Consider the following 22,831-nt stretch of genomic DNA (forward strand, 5'->3'; position numbering starts at 1 on the left):
TCTTGTCAAGTGGTGCTTGAATGTAGCCTGATCAAGTGGCATCTTACATAGGATACCCAGTGAACTTGAACTTTGTTCACCATTTTGAATTGCATGATTGTTATTTTAAATTTTTAATCTTTCTCTTTATAGCCATTTATGAGAAGGTCAGTTTGATGTTTCCAATTTGTAGCATAACATCATTTGTTCGAGTTTTAACTCTTGTTGTACCGATGTCAATTCTGGCTGAACAGTGTAGTGAACTGCTGAATATAGGTTGATCCTGCATGACTGATTATGGCACACAAACTGTGCACTTGTACTTGCTGTGTAAAACAAGATACGTGTCATCTTTGACTGTGCGATACCTTCGACTCGAGATCAACATCACCAAAAAGTGGTTCAACTTCCTGATTCCAAAAAAACTTACCAAAAAGTGGTTCAAAAAGTGGTTAAAGTGGTTCTCCTCTCCACGACTGCTCTCTCCTCTAGGCTGGCTCCCCTGCCTCACACATTGCTAAACTTGACACCATGGAAACCAAGTCCTTCAAGATCATTGGAATCTCCTGTGATGAAGCTGAGTCTATGGGCCTATCACTTTCCCATTGAAGACAGGTCGGTGGTCATTCCATCTTCTTCCACCTCCTTTCTGATTTTGCACTCTGCTATTTCCATGCCTTGTTTCTGTCCCCCCCCCACACCCTCCCATACCCCCCAACCCCACCTCATGTTCACCACCATCTCAGATCATTCCCAATTCCAAACCATGAAATTTTCTACCCCGTCCATAACTTTTTGAGATATCCTGCTCACAAAGACCGACAGACAGACAGATAGGGGTGCAAACATAACATCAGTCCACCTTCGGTGGTGGAGCTAATCACATTATTTGTGTGTTGCTGTTTTTAAAGAGCATATCTGCGATATTCTGCTTCTCTACATTCTGAAGTGATTCCTCGTAATTAAATCAGCCAGAGCACAGCAAAACACTATGGATCATAGTTGAGCAATGTCCTCACAAGTACACTGTGGGACTCCATTTTGAAGCTTGCGGACTGCTAATGCAACTATCTGGAGGAGCAGATATTAACGTCAGCTGGGTGCTGTGGCTGATATATCAGTCTTCCTTGGAATAAATCCTGAACATCTAAGCAACTTGAGGTATAATGACTTCTCTGGTCATACCAGTACCGACAACTTTTTAATTTGGGTTTATTAAAGAAAACATCCTTGGAAAAGACAGTCATAAGACTGATCGATGCAAGGTTACATCAGAACAGCAAGAAAATCATGTTAAAACACATGTAAGAGTCCAAAGATCACAAGTTAACTTAAAACGCAATTCAAACAAATATTACAGTAGGGTTGGGCATACAACCATACTTTTTTTGAAAGGAGTGGTTTTTATGGCCAAATTTCACGCTGATCACGAATCCGTTGAACTTTTTGACATAGGATGATGTCTTAGGTTGGTAAAATGCAAAAAATCAAAATGTCCGCCAAATTTACCCATTTTCAGGTAAAATTTGATAATTATGGCTTACTACTGCTACTGGTACTTGAAGAGTGTAATAAGCATGGAGGTCCAGTGACTCCTATTTCCCTTGACTCTCTTGAGAGACTTAATGAATCACAACTACTCAAGGAAATAGGCTACCTTAGATCGACAGTGGCGCCCAATATACGCCAGAAGCGTAGAGTGAAATGTACCGACGGAACAAAAACTTTCACGTTTGAGAAGTTGTGTAGACGAACTGAAAACATCTATCAGAAATGCTGTCAAACCAGAGGACAATGTTTCTGTCGATGTTGATATATTGTTAAAAAAAAAAGTGCTTTGAATGTTGAGGAGATGTTGATGTGATGATTAAAGTAGTAGTTTACGGAAATTTGTGATATCTTAATTTGATTCTTTGAAATTATGGTCACGCTCACATTTTTGTGCTGATTTTATCGCAATATGCATCCTGGGGCAGTCTAGTTTACCTGTATGAGTTCAAAAGTATGATTATCGATATCAGCGACCCTGAAAACATAAGAAATGACATATTACATGCCCTAGTAAGCCATAGTTATCAAATTGTACCTGAAAAGTAGGTAAATTTGGTGGCCATTTTGATTTTTTGCATTTTACCAACCTAAGACATCATCTTAGGTCAAAAATTTCAACGGATTCGTGATCAGCGTGAAAAATGGCCATTAAAAAACACTCCTTTCAACGGGACAACAGAGAAAAAGTCGATGTGTGCCAAACCCTAATTACAGATGTAATTGAAATGTACATAACAAAATTAAGCATTTCGGTTAAAATAATTTTTAGACCTTTTGAGTCTTAACTGAGGTAGGTCGAGATGTTGAGCATTTCTCAGTTGAATATGATGTCTAGACACAGATTGACAGGTGAAAGGAAGAATGCCACGGTGACCCCCAGACTTTAGAAGACCAAGTCCAAAACGCAAGAGAAGCTCATTCGTGCATTCACTCAACAACTGTACATCAAAATGAGCAAGTTGTTGCGTGTAGGACTGAATAGATGGGTACGCAATAAAGCTAAGCGCACACTTATGGAGTCGTTCAATCCCATCACTTTGGACCCTTGTGGTGCCAGAATTCCACACGGGCAGAACTAACTCCAGCAAAGGGTGGATGAACACTTTGTATACTTCACTCACACCGAATTTCTTCAAAGTTGAAAGAACGTGGAGTCGTCGTGCAGCACGAGATACCATCTGTTTGACCTGACTGTTCCATTTCAGATCTTATTGGATTATAACACCAAGGAGAGTGAACGATTGAACTATTTGCAGAGGGATGTTTTCATTGACTGTTTAATTGGGATGGCACTTTCTGAAGGAAACTTGTTCAGGTCAATGGAAAGTTGACAAAGAGCTTCATCAGCAGAAGCAAGATTATAGGACAGCTTCTTCATTCTGTCCAATAATTAATCTAATCTACCTGTGCCATTTTCCAGGCTCTGATTTTTTAAGGTATTCAACTTTGTTCTGAAAGTAACCTGACTTAGCTTTTTTGATATTACGCCGGACTATGTTCCTTAGTTGATGGTATCGATCAAAATCGCCACTATCATGTGCAGAGTCCTGTTGTATTATTAAACGGCAGAGATAGTCATTGAACCATGGTTTGTCCCTCGGTTTTTACTGAATCACGATCTCATGAAAGCATCGTTTAGATTGCATCATAAGGGTATGATGTAAAATTTCTACCATTTCATCAGGATTACCAGTGGAGTTCAAATCATCCCAATTATACTCTGGATTATCCTCAATTACACTCAATTATACTTATACTCCATCCATTGTCCAAAATTTTGGACAGATGATTCCCGAAAAGGTCCTAATTTAGACCTGGTGGATTTCAGAGGTTGAATTGAATCAGGCAGTGTGGTTATAACAACACAGTGGTCACAAGATACAATTGGGGCAAATATGACTGGGTTTTTTTGTGCACCTTGTCGAGGCTCATATGAGAGCTAACACACAATGCACAGCAAGGCAAGAGGGGCGGGAGAGGGAAGGACAAAATAGTGGGGAACAAAGACATTAGGAGATCTGTGGAAGGGAGAGGGATAGGGCAGGGAACATGGGGTCTACAAGATGGACATTACAGGGACTTTCAAGAAGGAAAGCAGGGAATTTGAAGGAGGTAGGTTTGGGGTGGATTAACAGGGCTAGAAAAGATCAAGGTTTTGGATGGGGGATGGTGGTGGTGAACAGGTGGTGGTGAACAGAAAAGAGATGGTGAACAGCTGTTTTGAAGGCCTGGAGGGAAGAATGGGATTGAACAGAGTGAGGGAGTTTATTCCAAAGGCGGGAAAAAAGAGGAATGAAAGAGTGAAGGTGAGCAGTGATTCATGATTTTGGTAGATTTTTTTTTGTATACCTTGTCGAGGCTCGTATGAGAGCTAACACACACCGCACAGCAAGGGGGCATGAGACAAGAGGGGCGGGAGTGGGAGGGACAAAACAGTGGGGAACATACACATTAGGAGATCTGTGGAAGGGAGAGGGATGGGATGGGGAACATGGGGAAGAGAAGATGGACATTACAGGGACTTTCAGGACGGAAAGCAGGGGAATTGAAGGAAGTGAGCTTGGGTGAATTATCAGGGGTAGAAAAGATCGAGGATTTGGATGGGGGAAGTTAAGAGTTGGTGGTGAACAGCTGTTTTGTTGAGATCCGGGTCGGGAAGTTGACCGATTGAGTCAGTCCCAATGAGTCGCAGAAAGCTTTTGCTGAGGTGCCATGACAGGTGAGAGAGGTACCCACACCTAGCCAACTGGCATGATAGTTTTACCAGAAGGAGGTTGTTGGCGGACCTTGAGCACCCTGCGGAAATGTGGTGGGGACAAATTGCAGAGAGAGCAGGGGGGGGCGAAGCTGGAGAGGAGACGGTAGAAGACAACAGAAAGACCGCCGACCTGCCTGCGGTGAGAGAGTGAGAGGCCCAAAGACTCAGCCTCATCGTGGGAGATGCCAATGATCCAAAAAATGGTTCAGCATAAAGTTCTTGAAAGTTTGTCAAAATATTATCAAATACTGCATTGCCTCGTGTTGGTGTTACAACTAACTGAATTGTGTCAACAAGGCATGTTGTTCAATAACAATGGTATGGAGATCACTAAAATCCCCCATAAAAAATATGACTGCCTCCTCCGTAGAGTTGATCAGGTCAACCATCTCAATTATGTGATCTGTTACCTTCTGATGGTAGGGAGAACTTGGAAATGATATTTTCTTGCAAAGCTCATACAGTATATGAATGAGGGTCCCAAAATTATTCATTGGCCCAAAGAGGAATAATGAACTGAAACCACCAAAGAGTGATAGTGAATGTCACAAATCTTTGTGATTTCAAGGTCTTTCATTTATCACTCTGCCTCTGACCTCCTGTGCTCACTCACTGCTTTGCAACACAGATAAGACCTGGCAAAGCTGACAATTACAAAGATATATCTCAAAGGAAGAGATTAAGATGAGCTTTTTTGTTAATGTTGTGATGAACATCACTGGAGTCGACAAGAAGTCGGACAGAATTGATGGCCAACACTCGCTGCAGCAAATAATTGTTTAGGATAAGGACACGCAAGTGGTGACTATCGTAAGCAATGACAAGGTATGGGGAACCCTTCTAATGAGGTAGTAATATTTGCACCAATAGGGCACCTCTGTGGAGTTTCCCAGGTAGTATTTCCCTCCCAAGTTCAACTGACTGTAAATATGATATATTACCAGAGTAGCATATGTCTCTGTCATCTAAATGACAATCATGAAGATCAAAATTCAATGCTCAGTTTCAGCTTTAAGGTCATATTCAATTTGTACTTCTGATATGTTAGTATTTCATCGTCAGCAAAAGCAGAGGTCATGTCATTTTTTTTCTGTAACCTGACTCTCCAAATTGCATTGGCGAGAGAAAGATCAATGACTTCCTTTATAGGAATGTTCCCCTTGTATCTCAAGTCATTTCACCATGAAATTTCTGAGATATTGATTGATATGCTTAACATTCATGTCAGAAATCCATTGCAGTATATCAAAAGCAATACTGTAGGTGTATTCTCGATAATAAAAATGCTCATAAATAATGATATGGCCAAAAGAGCTCTCAGTCATTTTTTTCCCCCTCAAAAAAAAAGCATAATATATGTTGTTTACAAGTAATTATAAGCCTGATGTTGGCTTAACGGTTCATGTGGCTGGCTTAATATCTTAGGGTCTTGAGTTAGAGCCCCTGTTGTTCCGTTAAATAACACTGGGTGGGTTGACTCAGTCTATCATCTATTCTGAGGTTGGCAAAACGAGTAGCAGCTTACTGGAAACATGGGGCACTGCATCAGCGGCATAGCTGCGCTTCCAGCAATGATGCAACCAGCAGCCCCAGGGTGCATCCAAAATAATAAAGTTCACCAAAGCTTCTTGTTGTCAGGACTTGGTCTGTCGTGTCTTTCTGCTATTGATTCATCATTGTGTTCTCAGTTGTGTTTTCAACCAATTTTCTGTGTTTAGCCGTCCCTTATTGTGGTGTATTGTCAAATTTGCATCCGTGACAATGTCTGGCCAAGTTGCCAAGGCCTCAGCTCATGGGTATGTCAATTTTGCCTCCCCTCTGAAGACCTGGGTCTTCGTTCCTCGACTATTTCTTATCACCCACCTCTTGCTTCAAAAATGTTTTTTTTTTTTTCAATGCAAAAATCATTGACTCATTCTGCCTACATTTCCTTCTTGTCTTCATTCTTTATCTCTTCCTTTCTCAATACCTCCCCATTCAACTACCATTCCTTCAAAGTGAAATTTAATTAACTTGCTTCAAATTTTAAAAAGTTTTAATAAAACTTTAAAATGCTTAATTGCCCTTGCTTTTCCATCAGAAACACCCCACATGTTCTCGGTCTTTATTGCGATCTATTTCAGTTCTTCTTCACAAGGTTGCTTCCCAAACCTAACGCACATACGCCCGGTCCATCGAGCATCCCCGCATACCTGCAGTACTACCTTCCTCTATGTCTTCATAATCCCTCATTTCACACCTCCCATGAGGTCTGTCTCCATCTATCGAAATTAGAAATCATGATAAGGACTGCAAGCAGCCAGCTCTCTTTAGGGCTGGTCTTCCAAATCTACTGCTCCTGATGTCAACTCAGCCTGGGAATTCTTCCACAGAAACCTGTTCTCTCTCTCTCATGCACAGATTCATCCCATCCCATCTTCAGTTATCCTACTCTTCTTCCTACCAATGGTACAATGAATCGAGTGGTGGAGAGCAAATCCAACCATAAACAACTTCAAATCACTCCACAAAGCCTACAAGAAATGCGTTCACTCTCAGGATAGCCATAATGTAACATCTGGCCAACCTTAAGTCTGAACTTTAAATCTTGACTCCCTCCTCTAAAACATAATGGCACCTTATTAAGTCTGTCTCTAGAGTAAGCTCCCCCTCCATCCCTTCCCTCACTTCAAGAGGCACCACAGCCGACCACTTGTCAGAAGGCCGAATACATCAATTTTGTTTTTCCTTCCAAATAGTGTGTCCCAAACCCATCGCTCTCTGTACACATTATATCCAGTCACACGCAACTGCTCCTGGACACATGTATTTTTCACCTAAGAAGGTGGATACGTTTCTGACAACACTCAAATCTGATTCTGGAAAAACTGGCCTGGATGACATCAGCCCAAAAACTTCCTCTGCTGCTCTTGCATATCTTCTTTCTGCTCTGTTCACCTTATCATTTGCCCTGCATCATTATCCATCTGCTTAGAAGTCAGCCAACATCACTGCATTATATAAACAAGATGCAAAAACTGATCCCCTTAGCTACGAGCCAATCAGCTTCCTTCCAATCATCAACAAGGTCGTGGAATCCATCATCATAGTCGACATTAACTCCACCCTTTTCTCCAATACCCTGAACTCATGCCATCAGGTGGGATTGAGACCTGGGCCCTCTATCTGGACCATGGTGCTTCTGCTCTCCAAACAATGGATGGAAGCCCTCAATGTCAGACATGAAATCAGGGCCATCTCTCTCAACATATCTCGAGCAGACGATACAGTCTGGCACCACATTTTGCTTTTTAAACTATCTGCAGTTGGCATCCAATGCCAACTCCATACATGGCTTACTGACTTCATCTACGCTCTTAGCCAATGTGTGCTCTCAACAGAATCCTCTAATTTCCTCTCCCTGTCAAGGTGGAGTACCGCCAAGGAAGTGTTTTGTGTTTTTGGTCCAGTGCTAGTCCTTATCTTCAATAATGATCTTCCTAACTATCTGGAAAATCCTCTTTATCTATTTACTGATGACTCCTCAACCACCACCCCACCCCCACCTCCCCCCCACGCCCGCTGTAACATCCCTCGTCCTTCAGACAGGCAGGTTGCAGCCTCTTCCCTCTCTTCAAACCCTGACAAAATCACCAGATGGTCAACCACTTGGAATATGTCTTATAAGCCTGACAAATCTCACACTCTCATTATCTCTCTCCAAAAGGACCATCTAGCAACCCTCTCTACATTCTTAACAATCCTCTTGAAGAAGTTCAGTCACTCCCACAATGGGGTCTCACAATCAGTTACAATCTTTCTTAGGCAAACCACATTTTGAAGTTCGCCTCCAAAGCCAGTCACAGACTGAACATCCTGTGTCGTATAAAGTCCTTACTTAGTAAACCTGAACTCCTATCCACTGACAAGGCCTTCAACTGCAGCTTTATGGAGTAGTGCTCTTCACTCCTCTTGCTGGTGCTCCTGCCTCACACCTTGGTCAGCTTGATGGTGTGGAAACCAAGACTCTCAAAATTAGTAGAATCTCCTACAGTGGGTCTATCACTTTCCTATCGCAGACAGATCTGTCTTCTGACGTATCCTTTCTGATCCTGCACACTCTGCTCTTTTTGTGCTTTGTCCCCCCTCCCCCCTTCCCCCAGGTTTCTGCAGGGCACACTCAGTCCATGATCAACCCTCTTCTTGCGAAGCCACCTAAATCCCAGATTACTGCTCACCTCCACTCATTCATTCTGTGGACACAACTACCACATCCTCAATCTCATTATTCCCTCCAAGTCTTCATGATAGCTGTTCACCACCATCTCAGATCATCCAAAACCATGATGTTTTCGATCCCCATTAACACCCTCTCCCCCCAACCCCCTCCCCACCCACATACCCTCAAGACCACCTCCTTCCAAATTACCAAGTTTTTCTTCCTGAGAGTTTGCTTATGTATCGATTTTGTCCACCCCATGCATCCTCTCCTACCCCTCTCATCCTGCCCAACACCTATGTTTTGTCCAAGTCTCCCTCCATTTTGTCCCTCAACCCTGCTGTTGGTGTTTCCCTCCCTCTCTGTCTGCTGTTCCTTTTGTTCTGTTGTGTCCTGACCCATTCAGTGTTCTTGCTCTTCCAGAAGCCTTGACCTTGTATACAAAAAAAAATATTCCTTTTGTCTTCACTGTAACATTATGAACAAAATTTCATTATATTTTGAAACAGATATTTATGAGATACAAGAAAAACTTGAGAGTGGAGAACAAAAAGGCCTTCCTGAAAGCTTAACAACAGAACAAGGAATATTTCATAATCGGCCATTTAAAATACTTCTGACAAATAATAACATGAGTTGCCTTACTTCAAGCAGGAGGAGATCATTAGGCCCAACAAACCTTCCCCCTGGTTGCCAAACGATGGTTGTTTGTTCCTGCTCTATTCTTTTTTACCTGCAGCATGTTGCAGGTCTACAATAGCTCTGCGTTGCTGTTGCTGTTGTTGTTGTTGTTGTTGTGGTTTTTGTTGGGGTCGATTTTTGAAATGTGCACCCATTGGTCGGACAGCTGCCGGATCACACTTGGATTTGTTGCTTGACCACCCACAGTGGCGCCCAGACAAAATGATATGGCCGCCATCTTGGTTTTCTGGTGGGCCAAACACATGAGACCTGCTGACCTCTGCTGATAATACACTGCCCAGGCTTGTGTTTTTTTTTGTTGAAGTGCTGAGCACCAAGCAAGGAAGCAGCACATACCATTATTAAAGTCTTTGATATACCAGAGCCAGGGTCTGTTTCGAACTGCCGACATCCCAGACACTAGCAAATGTACTCACCATTCCGCCACTGAATCAGAACTCGTCTTTTTTCATGCGTCGCATAAATTTTCTTAAATTAAAACAAGTGTGCAATTAATTTATTACACTGATCTGCAGATCATGGGGGACCTTGCACTAATGTGCATGTGTCACATTCAGGAAAAAAAAAACCTTGACGTCAACACCATTATCACCAGAATATTCATAGACCAATGGACAAACACACATGTTAAATGGGATTTAGAACCTGGGTTCCCCCACATCATAAGCCTGGGGTTTAGATGGAAACAGAAACAGCCTAACCCAATATCCATTTGCTTTCCTTTTTTAGCTTTAGGAATCAAAATAATTTTTCCAGATGTTTTTCTAACTACACTTCGCTTTTTTTTTACAGGCTCCTCCATTTTCAGTGTCCATTACTCCAACCTTTTCTCTGATGTGGTAGTCTAATGTAAATTAGGCAGTATTCAACTGAACTCTTTTTTTTATTGATCTTCTACCTGAACTACACTTTTCTCATTTCAAAAGGGAAAGTGGAATACAAATCCCAAATTGTCAGAGGCTACTACCTTTCAGTACATGTAGCATTGGGAAACAAATAAAGTGAAAAACAATGAATAAAACATGAACTCATCCACATAATATTTTAAGCCTCACTTGCACATACAAAGAAATTGAATTCTGTGTAATTGCATGACTGCTAATTGTGCGTGGAAGTCCTATAATGAGCCATCTTACAGGCATGATGCATCCACACTTCAGTAAAAGACCATTTCAACCTGGAAGGCAACCCCAAGAGGCCAGGCCTCTACCTAATTGCCTTATCCTGTATGTTGAATGCGGTGTCGGGAGAGTAGTGGGGCGGGGTTGTGGTGGGTGGGTAGGTGGTGGGGTTACAAGACAATGTCTGTTTCTAAGAAGTGCATGCCACCGTGGAAGCATCTTCCATCAATGATGCGACCACATTAACTCTGGTAAAATGGGTTCAAGGCTAAGGATTGGTCCATTTTTCTGAATATGTCGGACGACATTGTAACCCGAATATGCAGTCGGTTTCTGAGAAATGGATGGTTCTGAACACAACAAATGAAGTAATTATGACTGCAACATACATTTGTTGAATGTATTTGTGTTACCGCAAGCTGTGCCACAAATGAGTACCAAACAATGTAATTTCCCTCCCGATAGAACAATTTACAAACAGTCATTCTTTCAAAACAAGGCTCCCAAATGTGAAATGCAGTGATTTTGTAATTCTCCTTTTCTTCATAATTTGCTCTATTACATAAAATTACTTGTCCGTTATCTTTTATTTACAACTACCATTAATTATGCAGGAGCCCTTGGGCTTGATGCAACTTCAAAGGATGTTTGTTCATAAATTTTAGATATAAGTAACTTGATAGATATTGCCCCTTCCTGGAAATATATTACAATTACAAGCATCTCTCTTTGAAGTTCAGTTCAGGCCTTCAAGGATAAGACAGCAACAATTGGAATTGAAAAAGACGAAATTCCTGTTCAAGAACTATGAAGGCAGTTTATGTGTGATATGGAAATTTTATTGAATGTGAACATGTAAAAATAATAGTACAAAACTGAGGTTTTGTGCATTGCTATACTGTCTACCTGGATCAAGATATACAGGAAGTGTCAGCAACACTGGTCTGGTTAAAACTTAAATAGTGGCTATCACAGGTATCCAGGAAGTCACTTCCTGGATCAAAGTAGTTTAAACTTAAATAGTGGCTATCACAGGTATCCAGGAAGTCACTTCCTGGATCAACGTACGCAGGAAGTGACAGCAACACTGATCTGGTGAAAACTTAAATAGTGACTATCACAGGTATCCAGGAAGTGACCTCCTGGATCAAGGTATGCAGGCAGTGTCAGCAACACTGATCTGGTTAAAACTTAAATCGTGACTATCACAGGTATCCAGGAAGTGACCTCCTGGATCAAGGTATGCAGGCAGTGTCAGCAACACTGATCTGGTTAAAACTTAAATCGTGACTATCACAGGTATCCAGGAAGTGACCTCCTGGATCAAGGTATGCAGGCAGTGACAGCAACTCTGGTCTGGGTAAAACTACGATGGTGGCCATCATAGTAACATATGCTGTGGAACAGAAGTAAATCGTCATTTCAACACTGAACTACTTGTGAAGGAGGACATCAAACAAGGTGGAATTCACAGAAGACTGTCTGCACACTTTGATGATTTATGTCTCTCAAGTAGTTGGGTGCTGAAATGATGCAATGCGCTCAAAAATGGCTGGGAAATGGTGAATGATCTTGAACATTCTCACCTTGAACCAACTGCTGATGCTCAAGCAAACATTAAATATGTTTGTTGAACAGATAACTTTGGAGAATCACCATTATTATATGGGGGAATGTGGAATAATTGGATGTCAGCGTTGGAAGTGTGGAAACAATCATTCATTCCTTCTAACTTTAAAATCAATAAGATTAATGTGTGTTGGGAAGGCTACCAAAAGACATCACAAATGATGAAAAGGCAACTTTGGTAGCCATTGCAACAGAACCCTTGGAATGCTTCCAAAACAGCGGACATAATTTCTTGAAGATTTTGCCATGTGATGAGACTCATCTATCATTCCATGCTGGAGTCAAAACAAGGCAGCATGGAGTGGATACATTCTTCTTAACAACCAGCAAAATATTTGCTGGGTTCAGCTATTACCCAGAAAGATGATGGCAACAGTGATTGGGGACCAAAACAGTGTGTTTCATATTGAACCAAAACAGGTGGGATCAAAACAATATGTTTCTACAGCACTCGGTAGAGCGCAAATCTCCGTCAAGCTGAACAGTTTGCATTTTCAATCCCACTGATTGCATGGATCTTCATCCAAACCATAACCAAAATCGAATCGGCTTGTTCTTGTCACCTACCTAACTCATCCATCAAGTTTTGTCATAATCCGTCCACAACCTTTTGAGATATCATGCTATTATATCGATTTTGGCCCCATCTCTCAATAGTGAAGAATCGCTTAAAATTTTCTCTTATCCGGATCATCACCCTTGTCCACACACCCAACATGTCCACCAAGTTTCGTCCGAATTCGTCCATAGCTTTTTGAGATATCGTGCCATATATCGGTTTAGCCCGATCTCTCAATGGTGAAGAATCACTTAAAAAATTATCAGATCCAGAATTTATAATTTGACCATGGTGCCAGAAATAACTCATCTCATATTTATGAAGGACATTGTGCCATCTTTGACATCCAAAAACGAATGTGTCAGATAGGACACCCAGTTTGACATCCATTCAAGGGACAGCATACAGATTGATGCCTCATTCTGCCTGCGAGGCTGCGAGACACCAGGACAACAGTTAGTAGCTGGGCTGAGATTCAAACCCAGGCTCGATTAGAGCTCTAACCCAGGTTAGAGCATCCTTTCAGAATCTGGGAAGGTGGCAGTTCAAACCCCAGCAGAGTCATACCAAAGACTATAAAAATGGTATGCACTGCTTCCTTGCTTGGTGTTCCAGCATTTAGAAGGATAAAAGCACGGACAATCCCCATTGATTGGCATCCATGAGGAGGAGGAAAATCCTTCCTTCGGAAATGCCCTGCGGACTGTGATGAGAAAAGCGGCGCCATTGTTGTGCCGTCTCTGGTACTCAGAGTACCCCGGGACGTGGCAGTACTTCCTCCAAGCTCAGTGGCTATTTGTCTTGTCAAACAGTTTTGTGTTGCCACTTATGTTCGTCTGGCAGCTCCACTACGAGCCATGGATCATGTATAAAAAAATACACATCCCATTCTGTCATCATCTTACACAATCACATCAAATGCCAACTCGAGTTTGTGTCTCTCTCACGTGAGAATGCAATGAAAGTTCTGTCCAGCCTTGACTTTACATTGGCAAGAGGCCCTGATGGCATCGGTCGCCATGTTCTCAAATCCTGCTCTGCTGCACTTGCTTCTCCTCTGTTTTCTCTCTTCAGCCTGTCTTTTTTGGTATACATTATCGAGGCTCATGGAGGAGCCAGAACATATAATGGATCAGGACATAACATCACAAAAGGAATAGTAGAAAGAGAGGAGGGAAACACACCAACAGCAGGGATAAGGGACAAAATAAAGGGAGACTTGGAGAAATAAGGGATGTGGGGAAGAATGAGGAGGAAGAGGGGGCACAGCCGCCAACTCTCAGGATGGAAAAATTGGAAACTTGTAAAGAGGTGGCCATCTCCAGTCAGATGGAAAGTTATCTAACATCATTCCTATTCACAAAAAGGGTGGGAAAACATATCCACTCAACTACACATCAGTAAGCTTATTTCCAGTTATACAGTAAGAGAAATAGTCATGGAAGCCATCCAGTGTTTCTTCTTTTCAAATAGCCTGATCTTTGACCATCAGTTTGGATTCTGTCTGGGTCACTCAACTATACACATGCTGCTGTCTTTCAGCAGTTGACATAAGAAATAAATCTCAAACAAGAGGATAGGGCCGTCTTCCTGTCCATATCATGGACATTGGGCACAGTCTGACATCCCACATTACTTACAAAGCTCCCTGCCTGTGGCATACATTCATCTTGAACTTCCTCCACTCACGTCGTCAATGCAGTATGATCAACGAAATCCTCTCTTCTCCTTTATCAGTTGTCTGGAGGTTCCCAAGGCAACCTCTTTGGTCCAGTCTTGCTCCTTATCTGCATAAACGATGCCTCACATGTGCTGGAAAGCCTTCTCTTCTGCTTTGCAGATGACTCCACATTGTGCTCTCGACTCCATAGAGCACCCCCAATCCCACAGCCAGGCAGATAGCAGCTGTATCACTCTCTGCAGATCTGGAATTGATTAGTGCTATTTGGGAACACATCTTTGAATCATCGCAAATCTCACAGTCTCACCCTTTTTCTCCGGGAGCATTCTTACTTACTATAATTCATGGGCCGTTGTGCGTGTGTGTGTGTGTGAGAGAGAGAGAGAGAGAGAGAGAGAGAGAGAGAGAGAGAGAGAGAGAGAGAGAGAGAGAGAGAGAGAGAGAGAGAGAGAGAGAGAGATGGAGACAGAGATGGAGACAGAGACGAAGATAGAAAGAGAGAGATAGAGAGATAGAAGAGAGAGAGACAGAGGGAGAGCGAGAGAGAGAGAGAGAGAGAGAGAGAGAGAGAGAGAGAGAGAGAGAGATAGAGAGACAGAGAGAGATACAGCGAGATACAGAGAGACAGAGAGAGAGACAGAGACAGAGAGAGAGAGAGAGAGAGAGAGAGAGAGAGAGAGAGAGAGACAGAGAGATTGTGGGTTTGTTTGTTTGTTTGTTGCAATACCCCTCCTACAGTTCTGGGCCAATTACATCAGGAATTGCTCCAGAAGATCAGCATGACCCCAGTTAGCGTATAGGGGTATTTTTGTCTTTACCGGATGTCTTGGGGGGGGAGGCGGCGCCAGATGCTTTGGGGGGTGGGGGGGGCAGAATGCAAATTCTCCATGTAAATGTGTTTTGCGTAGCACCACCTCCAGGTGGGTGAGGGTATTACAAGCCTCCGCCATTTACAGTACAGTATTCCTGTCCCCACGTTTTCTAGTACAGTGAGGTTTTTTGAATTACAAACAGTAGGTATGTTTTTAGCTTCATGCCCGTAACCCGGGTTATTTTTTTATTTTATTTTTGGGAGCAATTGAGGCAGGTGTCAGTTGCCTATACACCACCCAAATAAAGGTCTGTCAGAAGAATGTGTTTCGTGACTGGAACAAGATCGCCCATAGGGCGGGTACTCCGCTGGTCATCAGAATAACCCATCTATTTATTCCCACAATCAGATTGTGGAAGACGTTTTATCTCGTGAATTTCTAGGCCTCACCATCAGATGCATGGGGTGAGACCATACAACAAAGCAGGCCTCAGAAGCGACCTGCAGAATGGGCATTTCCCATTGTTTGAAGTCATTCCCTGAAAAATCAGAATGATTCGCATCCTACAAGGCTTTTCTCACTCCACAATAACTGCTCTCATATGGGCTGGTTCGGCTACAGGAGGTCTTTCATGTATTCTGTGCAATACAAAGTTCTTAACATTATTGGCACCGCCCACATTGAGGCTGAAGTACAACATCTGTTGCTTTCACATTGCAGACGTTTCCTTTAGCCTTCCATCTCCTCACTCTTCTGGGAGCAAAGCTTTTGATTAGAAAAAAAGCTATTCTAACAGAGATCGATTGGGAAGTTTTCAATCACTCACAGTCAACACAATTTGTACCTTGTGATTTTCATCTCTTTGGACCACTCAATAAACAAGTGATTGCATTCCCTAACACACCTTATCCCACGCAGTCTTGAGAAAAATGGCATGGGAATTGGAGTCTTTTAAACTGTTGCTCATTGCGTTTCCAAGCACGAACTATATTTTCTACGAGTCGCCATTTTGTCTGAATCTCGACATTCACCAGTGCTGAGAGAGCGAGCAGCAAATTTGATTTGTAGAGATGATGTAAAATGGCTTAATTTATTGTCCGAGTACTGCTAAACGGAAGGTTTTTCAAAGTGCCAACAAGGCGATTTGTGTTCTACAGTGTTCAAGTATATCATTCAATTGAAATAAAATAAATATTTTAAAAACTGTAAAAAAAAAAACATTTATTTTAAATTTACCAGCATTGAAGCAGCGTCTTTTACACCACCTTATTTAACACGTTATATTAGTTATTTGTGCCTGTTGTTTGTGTTCTTTATGACTTCCATAAAAACAGTACGTTTCTTCTTTGGAATCATTTTTTTATTTTGTTTGACTGCCAGACAGGCAGAGTAAAAAATCAAAAAATAAACACTGTGCACATGCCAACTCTGGATGAGATTCCGCACAATTTGCCAAATTCAGAACCAATTTATTGCTAAATTGCAGGCTAGTATTCAGACTCATGTTCCCATTTGTGTTCTATAGTGTTCAAAAAGCAACAATCAATTTAAATTAAGCAGCTCCTCAATTATTGACTGAGGTCTGTAGACAGACAGAACAGACAGACAGACAAAATCATCCAGTTGCTTAACCCCACTTTTCGCTTCACACACGGGGTAATGATGAAGCCGTGAAAAGGCGTGTATCTCAAATGGCTGCATATCCATCCCCAATATTTCTATTCTGGGTGGCATCAGCAATCGACCACATTGTTGGAACGACTGTGTGCATCGCAGTGGAATATCTTGAGAAACAGTTGAAGTTTCATTGATCTCTCTGTGATTTTTGATTTTCAAGAATAAAACAAATGCATGCCAACCTTGAACTGCTCTTGTCTCTCTCCTACAGTAGAACCATTGGAAAAGGCACTTAATTTGAAGTACCTGTTAAGTAAAACTGACTGTGAAACTTGCATTAAATCCACTTTTGATGCCTTTTCTGGCTGAAAATCCTATTTCGTGGGGAAATTGTGAAAATTAGTTTGTGCAAGGCTTTTGGACATGCATAGGCCCCCACCAAGTAGAGTTTATGGAGGGCACAAGAGGGCATCCCGGAGGGTCGAATTGTGGCTGGATAAAAGGGGAGAGTGGGCACATTATTGGATGAAAGGAGGAATGGAACCTCAACAGCTCCCATCTAATTGCTGGGCTTTGCGGAGCATTGCATGAAGCCATAAAGGCCGTTATGCTTTATTGAGAAATATGCTGTAAATTCCATTCTCTGAAGGTTTCTGTCATGAAATATGAAGCTGGGCATCATTGGTGGGATTTGCACTATGAAAACATCCCTTGGAAAAAAAAAACATTTCACGAATATGAATGGAAGGCATTGGTGTGTGTTCAGGTGTAGGTTTATATACTTGTGTGTGCACGCAAAAGTACAGTACACACACACACTATTTATTTAGTGAGATGTTGGCAGAATTGTCTGTTACATTTCCTGCCCTAACTACTGCAGACAATGGCAAACCACCCAATATAACCCTCGCCAAGAAACTATACAGAGTCTGTTACATCAGTGAATGTAAGAGGTGAGCCAGTTGGGTTTTTCTCGACAAACTCAAAGCAACATACTAATTGTCCGAACATTGATCCATAAGCTTCAAATTCAAATCCTTAACACCACTGCCTTCAGTCGGAATTGAGCCTACCACCTCTGGATCGATGCCAGTCCATTGTCCTCAACAATAGGCTCCCATTACACCATTTGGTTTGATTGAATGGATGTGGGTTGAAGGAATTGTTGGCAAGAATATTTAAATATTTCTCTTTTATCCTTTTCCTTTTGAGTGAAATTACTCCATTGAAAGGGAAAGCTTTGTTCCGATGCGCTCTGGATTCGTAATCAATAGGGAAAGCTAATAGACTCCAATTTTGAATTGGTACGTTTAAAAGCGCTGTTAGAAAAATTACATAATGCTTTCCATTAGATGTGCACAATGCTTTAACTTTGGTACCATGTCAAGTTGGTCAAAAATAAAAGTTTTTTTTTTTTTTTTTTTGAAAAAGTACAAATAAATTACTTTGACTTTCCCACTCCGGAGTCTTTGAATGTCAAATGGTGCCTCTGAGTGTTGTGTTTTTCAAAATAATTATCAATTGATTGTAAGAAAGAGTGTCAGAGCATATAATATGCTCCCAAAAGTTTCCCCATTTGAGCTCATTCCGTTTAAGAATATAGAGATCCGAGGTTCGAATCCGATAATGATGAATTGACTAATTCGTCCTCTGCGTTGTGGTTATTGTTTTGTCACATGCAAGTTACAAGTCCCAAAGACATCAACACCAGTAAAGAGTATTCATAATACTAATAATATCAGATTTACAGAGCTCTTGGTGTAGCACGACTCGCTGATAAACTTTTCTTGGCTTGAACCAAACAAATCTGGACTGGTCGCCGCTAAAACTAACTCGGATATAATCTTGGAATTTCTTCCTGGGTTATCTGACAATAACTCGCCTTCTCTTCTGGAAAGACACCACGAGATCTTTAATGGCCAGTGCTGGCTGATGGGTCCTCCGTCTCAACGTCTATCTGAGAGATAACGCACACATTGATGTATCGCCATGCGATGTGAAACACCAGGGCAGCAGTCTATCGCTGGGTCGAGATTCGAACCCAAGATAGACGCCATACAAGCAAGCCCTCCTGTCAAGAGTTCAAAAAACCCCTAACATTGAAAATTAAATGAGCAGGTCACAGATCACAAACACAAGTATTTGAGATACCGGCACCTGGGCGATCACTGAATGCAAGTTGGCCAGAGATTAGGGAAATGTTAAGTGTAATACACAAATAATGTGAGTGACAGGCTGGAAGAAGACAAGAAGAGTGAGTGCATGTTGGTGAGAAAGTGAGGGAACAGCAGAGGTAGGAGAACAAAGAAGAAGGTGAGGTTGCAATCTGCAGGAAATATAGTGGAGAACAGGTATTGAGTAGAATTCACAATAGATCTTGCAGGGGGGGGGAATCACTCGATCTTTATACTCCCCTTTTCCAGGAAAAAGAATCCGATTTTATATGTTAACCTCCCATTTATATCCTTGTGAATTTCCTCCAGGGATTATGGCTGGGAACATCCAATTATCACCACAAATCTAGGTTGCTGGTCATGTATATTTCAACAGTTTATACAAGACCTGTGCAAACCACCTGCCTCCATCCTCCCGAGAAAATCCATCCCCTTCATGGCTTTTCAAAATCCTGCAATGAAAGGACCATGGTGGAGGGGGGGAGAGTTCACTTTCAAACTGTCAGCATTAATTGATTCTCATGGTCATGCAGGGAGCATTGCAGGAACAAGTAAAAAGTTACGTTATGCTCCACTTGATGAATCTATAATGCACTGCTTGGTCAAATCGGAAATTTTAATCAAACATCCATCATTATAACAGATGTAAGGAAGTAATTTTATTTATACACTACTGATAGAATAACGCAGGTGTTGGAGAACATATGAGAGAATATTGAAACATTTCATAATGGAATGGAAGGGACAAATGGAAAAACAAAGGCATTGAGAGGAAAGAACATTTCTGGAGACAACATTGCCCAACTGTGTCTGCGGACATCCTTCTGCAGTTGGGTTACTTCTTATTAGGAGTTTAGTGGCAGGATTTGCACTCCGGCCACCGTAAAACCCTTCATTCCGCAAAACATGACAAAAGCAAAAATAAATCTGTAAACCCACTCTGTGGGAGTACATCCAGTGCAGCTTCCCTTCACAGGGCAGCTCATCGGATGACGGGATTGGGGCAAAGCCTTCGGGACCCCCAATCTTTGATGATAGGAGGGAAACCACGGGGTAACATTCCCAGGTCAGATTGCGGGAGAGTGTGTCGGAGTGGTGCTGAGGTATTGTCCACCAGACGGCTATCGCATTGGGCTAACCTGAGGCGGTCCCTTCGGGTGGGTGCCTGGAATGTCCTATCCCTAAGAGAGGATGATCACCTGTCTCTATTATCATCTGAGCTCAAGCATTTGAACATCGGTATTGCAGCTCTCTCTGAGGTTCGGAGACCGGATTGCGGTGAGATCATGGTGGGTGGTTACACCTACTATTGGTCTGGTCGCTCTGATGGTTACCATACCCAAGGAGTTGCTGTAGCTGTGTCCAATAAGTTGACTCCAATGATAATTGAGGTAACGCCGGTCAATGAGCGTATTATGAGACTAAGGATTTGTCACTCCTTGGGTGACATTTCCCTGGTCTCTGAAGATGCTCTGACTGAGGCGAGTGATCTCACCATGAAGGACGCATTCTATGCCATGCTCGAGTCTGTGGTTGATCATTGCCCCAGGCGAGATACTCTTCCAGTCTTAGAGGATTTCAATGCATCGACGGGAACTGATAGGGATGGTTATGAGATGTGTGTTGGTCCCCATGTGTCTGGAACTGTGAATCAGAATAGCAATAAGTTCTTTGACTTTGCAAGAAGTCATGGACTCAGGGTGGCTGGTTCATGGTTTCAGCACCCACAGGCTCATCACTAAACGTGGTATTCCAACGCTGGTAGTGTGGCAAAGGAGATTGACCATGTGCTCGTTTATGGTCAGTGGAGGATGATCCAGAACTGCAGGGTCTACTGGAGTGCTCAGTTCCTCAATACTGACCACAGGCTTGTTGTAGCAATGCTGAAGTTGCACCTTAAATCCAGGAGAATGGTACCATTCCAGCATAGGCTGGATGTTGGAAAGCTTGAGGATGAGAGGGTAGTTTGCAAACAGGCTGAGTGGCGAATTGGGGGGTCTGGGAGCTTTGGGGATCCTGAAGATGTGTGGATCATCTTCAAGACCAGCCTCCTTGATGTTGCCGGGAGATTCTTGGAACTCACTGCAGGGTGAAGAATAATTTAATCTCTCAAGGGACACTGGATACCATTAACCAGAGTTGTAGGGCCAGGCTGAATGGCAGAGCTGAGCTGTTCAGGGAGCTGAGGCATAATACTGCATGTGCACCATGGGTGGACAAGGCGGCCTATGTGAGAGGAATCTGTGAGGGGGTAGAGCATCACCTGTGGTCAGGTAATTCTTAACCTGCTAGCAGGGGAATTCACACACTGCGTTCCTCCAAGCCAGTCTATCGGTGCACTGCAGCTGGAGCAGAGGGTGGGGGGCTCTTGACAGAGGAGTCCGAAGTGAAGGCTCACTAGGCCGGTTACTTTTAGCGGTTGTATCAGGCTGATCCACCTGCTGTCGAGTTGGATTTCAGGGGGGTTATAATCCCGATTGCTGACCCTCCAACCAACTGTGGTCCACCTTCATTTGTAGAAACACAGGTTGTGGTGAACCGGTTGAAATGTGGTAAAGCTCCAGGGATCTGCGACATCCATGATGAACTTTCCAAGGCTGGTGGAAATGCTGTACTTGTATCATTGCATGCCGTTCTGTGCTCTGCCTGGAACACAAGTATCATCCCAACTGACTGGAAGAGGGACCTTGATGTCGTTCTCTGGACATGGAAGGGTGATTGCCAAGACTACTACTGAGGGGTGACGCTGCTCTCATGCTGGGCAAGGTCTTTGCTCAGATAATTCTTGATAGGGTTTTCCACCATCTGCTTGAGCACCAGCACCCAGAGCAGTCAGGCTTTACAGCTAAGAGGTCAACGATTGACCGCATCCTTGCTCTTCGGGTCCTCACTGAATGCAGACAAGAGTTTCGGCAGGGGCTGCTTGCAGCCGATGTTGATCTCTGTAAAGCATTTGAGTCAGTGAATAGGGATCCCCTCTGGAGGATTTTTGGTCTTCGTGGGGTGCCAACAAAACTGATCAATCTTATTTCTGAACTATACTCTGATACTAAGAGTGCTGTGACATGTGGTGATACCATCTCTGACTTATTTCCAGCTATTACCGGAGTTCATCAGGGGTGTGATCTGGCCCCCGCACTTTTCAGCAGTTGTATGGACTGCATTCTGGGGCAGATGTCGGAGAGCTCAAGCTGCGGTGTATCATTTGGGAATGTCAAGATCTGACCTTGATTTCGCAGATGATGCAGTCATCTTTAAGGAGACTTTAGATATCCTCTTGGGGGCCGTCGAGGTGTTGAATGAGGAGTCAGAGCCACTGGGATTACACGTTTCCATTGTAAAAACTGAGATCCATGCTATCAGTGAGATCTTGGATGCTGCTCTCCTGTCTGTGCCTGTTTGCCGTGAGGATATTGAGGTCACGGAGAGATTCACTTTTCTTGGCAGATATTCACATCTCTGCCGGCTGGGAGCCAGAGGTCAACAGATGTCTGGGTCGGGCCTTGGGAGTCATGGATTTACTGGATCATGGGGTATGGTGCTGTCTGTACCTGTGTGGGAGGACGAAATTTCGAGTCTTCAGGTCCTTGTTGCTTCCAGTCTTGCTGTATCAATGTGAGACTTGGACTCTGACCAGTGATCTGAAATGGAGACTTAATTCCTTTGGTGCCAGGTCTCTTCGGAGAACCCTTTGCTATTGCTGGTCAGACTTTGTATCCAACGAGCGGTTGCTGAGAGAGACTCAAATGAGATTCGTTACTTCCATGGTCCATGAGCATCAGGTGTGGCTGTATGGACATGTGGCTCGTTTTTCTAATGCTGATCCTGCTCACCAGATTCTCTCAGCGAGGGAGCCTCTTGAGTGGAGGAGGCCGATGAGCTGACCACGTGCCTCGTGGTTGTAGCAGGTTGATCAGCATCTCAAGGAGATAGGGGTGGGGCAGGCATCTGCCTGGGGGATGGCCAGACGGAGGCCCCTGCAGTGGACACAAGTGAACGGAGGCGGAAAGTGGATGCAGCGACGTGCTACTCTGACACATGTTCCAATAC

The sequence above is a fragment of the Eptatretus burgeri genome, chromosome 6 (genome assembly GCF_056783735.1).
Source record: "Eptatretus burgeri isolate ZD-2024b chromosome 6, Ebu_testis_v1, whole genome shotgun sequence".
Classification (NCBI taxonomy): Eukaryota; Metazoa; Chordata; class Myxini; order Myxiniformes; family Myxinidae; genus Eptatretus; species Eptatretus burgeri.